We start from the raw sequence: 8,883 nt of genomic DNA, 5'->3' as shown, positions 1-8,883 counted from the left end.
CTCCCGCCTTCTCCCCGTAACCTTTGATCCCCTTGCCAATCAAGAACCTATCTATCTCCGTCTTAAATACGCTCAATGACCTGGCCTCCACAGCCTTCTGTGGCAATGAATTCCATAGATTCACCACTCTCTGGCTAAAGAAGTTTATCCTCATCTCTGTTCTAAAAGGTCTTCCCTTTACTCTGAGGCTGTGCCCTCGGGTCCTAGTCTCTCCTACTAATGGAAACATCTTCCCCACGTCCACTCTATCCAGGCCTTTCAGTATTCTGTAAGTTTCAATCAGATCCCCCCTCATCCTTCTAAACTCCATCGAGTATAGACCCAGAGTCCTCAAACGTTCCTCATATATTTAGCCTTTCATTCCTGGGATCATTCTCGTGAACCTCCTCTGGACCCTCTCCAGGGCCAGCACATCCTTCCTGAGATACGGGGCCCAAAATTGCTCACAATATTCTAAATGTGGTCTGACCAGAGCCTTATAAAGCCTCAGCAGCACATCCCTGCTTTTATATTCTAGTCCTCATGAAATAAATGCCAACATTGCATTTGCCTTCCTAACTACCGACTCAACTTGCAAGTTAACCTTAAGAGAATCCTGGACTAGGACTCCCAAGTCCCTTTGCACTCCAGATTTCTGAATTCTCTCCCCATTTAGAAAATAGTCTATGCCTCTATTCTTCCTACCAAAGTGCATGACCTCACACTTCCCCACGTTGTATTCCACCTGCCACTTCTTTGCCCATTCTCCTAACCTGTCCAAATCCTTCTGCAGCCTCCCCGCCTCCTCAATACTACCTGTCCCTCCACCTATCTTTGTATCATCTGCAAACTTAGCCAGGATGCCCTCAGTTCATTTCATCTAGATCATTAATGTATAAAGTGAAAAGTTGTGGTCCCAACACTGACCCCTGCGGAACTCCACTAGTCACCGGCCGCCATCCTGAGAAGGACCCCCTTATCTCCACTCTCTGCCTCCTGCCAGACAACCAATCTTCTATCCATGCTAGTACCTTGCCTCAAACACCATGGGCTCTTATCTTACTGAGCAGCCTCCTGTGCAGCACCTTGTCAAAGGCCTTCTGGAAGTCCAAGTAGATAACATCCATTGGCTCTCCTTTGTCTAACCTACTCGTTACTTCCTCAAAGAATTCTAACAGATTTGTCAGGCATGACCTCCCCTTGATGAAACCATGCTGACTTTGCCCGATTTTACTATGCACTTCCAAGTATTCTGAAATCTCATCCTTAATAATGGACTCTAAAATCTTACCAACGACCGAGGTCAGGCTAATCTTGTAATTTCCCGTCTTTTGCCTCACTCCCTTCTTAAACAGGGGGGTTACATTAGCGATTTTCCAGTCCTCTGGGACCCTCCCTGACTCCAGTGATTCCTGAAAGATCGCCACTAACGCCTCCACTATCTCTTCAGCTATCTCCTTCAGAACTCTGGGGTGTAATCCATCTGGCCCAGGTGATTTATCCACCTTCAGACTTTTCAGTTTTCCTAGCACCTTCTTCTTGGTAATGGCCACCATACTCACCTCTGCCCCCCAACTCTCTGGAACTTTGGGGATGTCACTCGTGTCTTCCACTGTGAAGACTGACGCAAAGTACCTATTCAGTTCCTCCGCCATTTCTTTGTTCCCCACTACTGCTTCTCCAGCGTCATTTTCCAGCGGCCCGATGTCCACTTATGGCTCTCTCTTACCCTTTATATATCTAAAAAATGTCTTGCAATCTTCTTTTATATTACTGGCTAGTTTACCCTCATATTTAATCTTCTCCCTCCTTATTTCTTTTTTAGTTGTCCTCTGTTGGTCTTTGTAGGCTTCCCAATCCCCTGGTTTCCCACTGCTCTTCGCCGCATTTCTTCCTCTTTAGCTTTTATGCTGTCCCTGACTTCCCTTGTCAGCCATGGTTGCCTCGTCCTCCCTTTAGTATGCTTCTTCTTCCTAGGGATGAATTTTTGCTGTGATTCGCAAATTACTCCCAGAAACTCCTGCCATTACTGTTCCACTGTCTTTCCTGCTAGGCTCATCTCCCAGTCAATTCTGGCCAGCCCCTCCCTCATGCCTCAGTAGTTGCCTTTATTCAACTGTAATACCGTTACATCTGATTCCAGCTTTTTCCTTTCAAATTGCAGGGTAAATTCTATCATATTATGGTCACTTCCTCCTAAGGGTTCCTTCACCTTAAGCTCCCTTATCAAATCTGCCTCATTACACATCACTAAATCTAGAATTGCCTGTTCCCTAGTGGGCTCCACCACAAGCTGCTCGAAAAAGCCATCTCGTAGAAATTCCACAAATTCCTTTTCTTGGGATCCACTACCAACCTGATTTTCCCAGTCTACCTGCATATTGAAATCCCTCACGATCACTGTAACCTTGCCTTTCTTGCACACTTTTTCTATCTCCTAGTGTATCTTGTGCCCCACATCCTGACTACTGTTCGGAGGCCTGTACATAACTCCCATTATGGTTTTTTTACCTTTGCAGTTCCTCAACTCTACCCACACTGATTCTACATCATCTGACCCTACATCATTTCTTGCTATCGATTTACTTTCATTTCTTACTAACAAAGCAACGCCACCCCCTCTGCTAACCTGCCTATCTTTTTGATAGGATGTATATCCTTGGATATTTAGCTCCCAGTCCTGATCCCCTTGCAGCCATGTCTCCGTAATGCCCACCACATCATACCTGCCAATTTCAATCTGCGCCACAAGCTCATTTACCTTATTTCGTATACTGCGTGCATTCAGATACAACACCTTCAGTCCTGTATTTCCCGTCCCCTTTCTCATTGTCGTCCCTTTATCTGATGTGCTTGAAGTTAGATTCCTAGCCCTTTCCAAACACTCTGTCCTATTTTGTGTTCTGGAGACTTTAATAGCCTCTCCTGGGCTCTCCTTTCTTTTCAGTTTTTTCACAATTTTCCATGAAGTTGAATCCAACCCCCCCACACACTAACCTGCTGCTTTGTTTCAGCATGAATCCATGTCTAATGTAAGTACCGTGAAGTCTCAGGCATTTGTGCTGATGTTCACTTCCATGGAAAGAGTGGCTGCCTGCCTGGCAAGTTAGCTAAGACAGGCCACTGAGTGCACGCTGGCCCAGAGCAATGGCCTGCACACTCTATCACTTTATATAGGATGAAGCAAAGCCTCACCTTGGTGACTCAATGCCTCACTGAAGTACAGCAAAGTGCTCTCCAGCTTTTGGCTATCGGGGAGCTTCAGGTGGGTCATGAAAGGGAAGATGGATTAAGAGCACATGGCAGTGGGGGCTCTTCTCGAGGTGTTCCCACTACTCATCTCTTTGCCCCTCGAAACCACCACACAGAGCATCGCATGCTGCCTCCTGCCCCGGTAACCAAGTTTTCCCCTGCTCAGGTGCAGCCGGGGCAGTCTTTGGCGGGTTCCAAAACCCAAAGGACATCCACCACAGGCATTTACCTGTCAAAGCCATAAGTATAACACCAGGTAAGAATAAAAGGAAGCGGATGAGAAAGACATAACCGTCACACAAGGGTGTGTATAACAATGTTCACCGCATTACATTTATATTTACTTAAATGAATAAAACCCTTCATTTGAACCCTTCATTCTCCTGCCATTTACTTTGCCACATCCTGAACTCCAAATGGACAGAATGTGTCAGGTGGATGTTATGAGTTGGAAGACAAGGAAAGGGTGTGAATGTAATGGTTAGATTTTCAATTATGAGAAAGGTTTGTAATGGGGTGGGGGCAGGGGCCTATGGCCTGATGCACTCAGACTAGCTGAAAGTTGCCAATGGGAGGATATTATGGGTTGCTCAAATGCATGGACGCCATATTCGCAAAGGCACACAATTTTGTGCATTTTGTCCGGCATCAGGAAAGCCAGAATGCAACAGCGCTGGGATTTGCCCAAATCCCAGGTTTCCCATAGATGCAGCGTACCATTGACTGCACTCATGTGGCGCTCAGATCTCCATGGCAACAAGCAGTCAACCACATCAACCACAATGGCTTCCACTCGCTGAATGTGCAGCTGGTGTGCGACCACCATAAACGCATCTGTGCACGGTTCCCAGGGAGCGTCCACAAATCCTACATTCTCAGTAGACCTCAGATCCCTTACATCTTCCAGGGTCCAAAAGGGTTGGCTCCTCAGGGACAAGGGCTACTGGTAGAGGACATGGTTGATGACACACATGCAGTGGCCTCAGAGTGCAGCAGAGAGAAGGTTCAACAAGGCTCATGTTGCAACTCGCAACTTGGTGGAGCAAGCCATTGGAATGTTGAAAATGAGGTTCTGGTGTCTGGACCAGTCTGGTGGAGCCCTGCAATATAGTCCACAGAGGATGTCATGCATCATCATTGCCTGCTGTGCCCTTCACAACCTGGCACTGCAACAGGAGAAGAGCTGGCTGAGGAGGAGATGGAGGAGCTGCATGTCTCCTCTGATGAGGAGGACACTGATGGTGATGAGGGTGAGGAGAGCCTCGAAGGTGAGGATGATGGCGATGAGGCCTTCGCACTGGCCAGACGAGGCAAGCATGCTTGGGAGGCCCTCATTACTGCTAGATTTGTGGAGGATGGTGATGACATGCAGTGAGGAGTCTCCATAGATCCTCACATTGCATCTATGAACACTTGACTCCAATCTGGCTGATGACACCTCGCTTGCGCTCTATGAACAGCGTCATATCATGGAGATGCAGCGGGGAAACCTTAACTTCTTCTGATCCTATGGCATCCGTTGTGAGCTGAACCCTTCAGGACCATGCTGTCACCAGACACAGATGTCGATGAGATGGGGGGCCAGTCGTGCCTCGAAGGTGCTGAGAGCACACAGAGAGAATGACAGAACTCTGTGCTGCCAGCCCAGGACATTCTGGCAGCAATGATAAGCCCCATTGGGATGCAGACATTACTGATGTGACCAATGACAGTGAAGGCACACCAACAGTGTGCTGGGAAGGTTGCACAAAGCACAGGGAAGAGGCTCTGGGCTGAGACAGCCATCTTTATCTTGTGCAGGGACCAAGGTTTCATAACTGAGTGACACGAGCATTGCTCATCAGAGAAAGGAGCCATAGGCAAGGAGACATTCTTGAGCGTTTATTTACAATAGTGAACGTTCTGTACAAGCAATTAACACCAGTGGCCAAGCTGTGCAACTACAGTTCATAGCAACCATAGAGGCCTTCCGTGCCCGGTGGGCGCCGCCGGGACTGGGGTGTTTTGTTGACCCCTTTAATCACATCTTAGTTTGATGTTTGTAAGGTTCCTTTAAAGTTTTTCCTTGATTTTACAGCTGACCTGACTTAGGGGCTGTGCTTGATTTCTCCCTTGTTTTTGTTAATTTAGTTTATTGTTTTGACTCAAAAGAGTTACAGTTCATAGCAACCATAGAGGCCTTCCGTGCCCGGTGGGCGCCGCCGGGACTGGGGTGTTTTGTTGACCCCTTTAATCACATCTTAGTTTGATGTTTGTAAGGTTCCTTTAAAGTTTTTCCTTGATTTTACAGCTGACCTGACTTAGGGGCTGTGCTTGATTTATCCCTTGTTTTTGTTAATTTAGTTTATTGTTTTGACTCGAAAAGAGTTACAGTTCATAGCACCCTCGCCTTTGAATCAGAAGGTTGTGGGTTCATGTCCCACTCCCGGAAACCAAGAACTGTGAATGTACTCGAAAGAGTTACAATCTGTGACTGTTGATAACTTGAAAGAGTTACATCTTCTTAACCTTGCTAACCCTGCCGCTACGACTTGGTGCCCTCCCGTCGGCCTGCTGACTGCCACACGCTGCCTGTGATGACCTTGGCAGACGTCCTCTGGACAGCCGAAACCTGGAGGGCCCTGGCCTGCTTTCAGGGCCCTGCTGTGAGGCAGTGGCCCTCTCCTCAAGCTGTGGAGCTGGATTTGCTGGGGTTACAGGAAGAGGGGGTTCGGATGGGCCAGACACTCCCGGAGTCACCTGGGTGGCTGGTCCTCCTCTGTATGGGTGCCCAAGGGCCCCTGGCTGACTCCTTGAGGAGAAGAGGTAGCTGGAGTGAGATCGGGCTGCCCTGCACCCTTCTCGCATTGACACTGTTGGAGGCCAACTATGGAATCAATGATGAAGTTCAGCCCATGCAGCAGTGCAGGACTGACGTCCTGGACCAAGCTCTCCATGGTGGCTACCATCCTACCAGTATTGACCATGGTGCATTGGAATGCCGGCGCTATCACCTCAGGGTGAAGGCAAATGGACCCCTCCATCATGCCTTGCAATCTGAGGAGTACAGTGGACATCCCTTCCTGATGTTCCCGAGCTTGCCTTTGCAGCTCCAGCGACTGTGACATGACCGAGTCCAGAGGCTCATCATCTGACTTGGACTCAGCAACGTTCTGGCCTCCAGCAATCCACCAAGTGCCAGAAACTTTGGGAAGTCCCTGACTCCGCCTGCTGTGGGTCAGAAAATGCGAGCTGCTCACCAGGTTGTGATCCCGAGGCTACTCCACAGCTACATGTGGTTTTAAAGCAGTTCATTAAGAAACAACACTTGAGGTACGATACATTAGCTAAATAGGCAGAAAAGACATGTGGCTCATAACAAGTAGCAGGCTCAGGTCCAGGTTGGGTAGGACGCAAACAGCTCTTCCTTCTTTTATTTCTTCATTTCTCAGTGCCTCATGTATCCGTGAATTCTCAAAATACCCAAGACTGTTAGACACAACATAGGCTCATACACAACAGGTTGGGGATGTGATTCCTGATTTTTCATTTTTAACTCTCCTCTCCCACAACTCAGATCCTTTCCTGCCCATTTTAGAGGTGTTAACATATAGAGCCCCTTCTTTCACAACTGGAATGACTGAAAGTTTACAGCCTGGTGCCAAAAATAGGTTTAAAAATCAGCAAAGGCAATTGCTTGTTTTTTCTTGTTAGAGTTGAACTCAATGCCTCAGCCTGAGAGTACAAGGTGCAGAAGCACAGACATCCATGATTGTATAAATCTAATTGAAGCCCACTAAGAGGTGTAGCAGCACAGATGGAGATTAAAAGGATGGAAGATCAGTGACAAAGCGATGGTTAAGAGTGTTGGGGAAATTCTAAACCAGAAGGGGATGGAGTGAGATCAAGGTCAGAATGTGCTTTACAGTGAAATTTAAAGGATTTACAATAATGTGGACTGGGGAGGCACTGACATTATGGAGCACTGAGCCATAACTTCCTTGGCGTGGCAACCAGCGTCAGATTGCCACTCCATTCCCACTTACCTATGCCAAGTGTATTCCGCGCTTGTCTCGCCCGACTCAGGGTGGGCAGGATCCAGGCAACGCGTCTGTCTCCGAAGCCCAGCGTCGCAGTCCAGCACAGTCAGATTGAAGGAGGACACACCCCCTGTTCTTACAGCACTTGCTGCCGCATGCCAGGTAAGTTTAAAGGCCCCATTGAAATTGACAGGCCAGGGAGAAGGTAAGCGCCTAAGGTAAGTGGGTAGGATTTGGGGGAGGTGAGGGGGATCGGAGGTCGGATAGGCATGGGGGGAAGGGGTTGGACATTGGGGGGCTGAGGGGTGGAGGTCAGACATCTGGGGGCGTAGGGGGAGCCGGGCATTAGGGGCTGGTGGGGGCATTCGGACATTGGGGAGGTGGGGCGGGTCAGCCATCGGAGGTGGTGGGGTGAGGGAGTTGGACATTTGGGGGTGTTCGGGCATTGGTAGGGGGTGGAGCAGGCCAGATGTTCGGGGTGGGGGCCTGGGGTTTGGACGTGAGGAGGAGGTGGGGGTGGGATGTCAGGAGGATGTGGGGCTGTTGGACATTCAGGGGGGTGGGGGGCTGGGGGGCTTGGACATTGGGAGGGGTTGGGGCACCGTACATTCAGGGAAGTGGAGGTGTCGGATATTGGGGGGGTTGGGGGTGGGGGTCAGGCACTCAGGGGTTGGGGGGGGTGGTCTGGTTATACCTCGGAGGCGGGGGGGAGGGTTGAGTTGGGCATGCGGGGTAGGGGTTTGGGTCGGGTCAGGGATGAGGATTGTGCCTGCTGGGTGGGGGGTCCGGTCGGGTCGGGGGGTGAGAGTTGGGCCCAGCAGGGCGGTGAGGTGGTCAGCTGAGCAGTCCCATGCAGGTGGGGGGGTTGGTTAGTCAGGGACGAGGGAGTCCCCTGGGGTGTCAGGGGAATCCCGTCGGGGGATTGATCTGGGTCTTTACAATAGTTACCCAGAAGTTAGGAGAGGTTTTAATTCTTTTAACCTTTTCTGAGCAACTGTTGGTGTAACCTTAAACAAAAACAAAAATAGCTGGAAAAACTCAGCAGGTCTGACAGCATCTGCAGAGAGGAACACAGTTAACGTTTCGAGTCCATATGACTCTCCATCAGAACAGATGAGTCATACGGACTTGAAACGTTAACTCTGTGTTCCTCTCCGCAGATGCTGTCAGACCTGCTGAGTTGTTCCAGCTATTTTTGTTTTTGTTTCAGATTTCCAGCATCCGCAGTATTTTGCTTTTATGCTGGTGTAACCTTGTCGGAATCATCCAAAGTTTATGTTTAAGATCACATTTTTGGATGGTTCACAGCGCAGAGCGATTGCCAAAGAGAGTTTGCACTTGTGGGCAATTGTGGTGCAAATGCTTACCTGTGAAATTCCGAGAGGGAATGCCCCCCAATCCGACGCTGGGGAGCTTGGAAGTTACGGCCCACTGCTTTTTATCAATAAAACCTTCTGGCAAGTGGAGACCAGCTACTGATGTCCGTTCTTACGCCATTTAAACATAAATCCAAGCCATCAGAATTTTGAGGACATTCCTATCAAACAGTGCATGGAGTGAATAAGGACCCTTTGTGGCCTCTCTGGACCATATACAAACACTGCACACTTCACTTATCTTTACACACATGCCT

This window comes from Cetorhinus maximus, chromosome 14 (genome assembly GCF_964194155.1).
Source record: "Cetorhinus maximus chromosome 14, sCetMax3.hap1.1, whole genome shotgun sequence".
NCBI lineage: Eukaryota > Metazoa > Chordata > Chondrichthyes > Lamniformes > Cetorhinidae > Cetorhinus > Cetorhinus maximus.
This window is presented reverse-complemented; position numbering follows the sequence as displayed.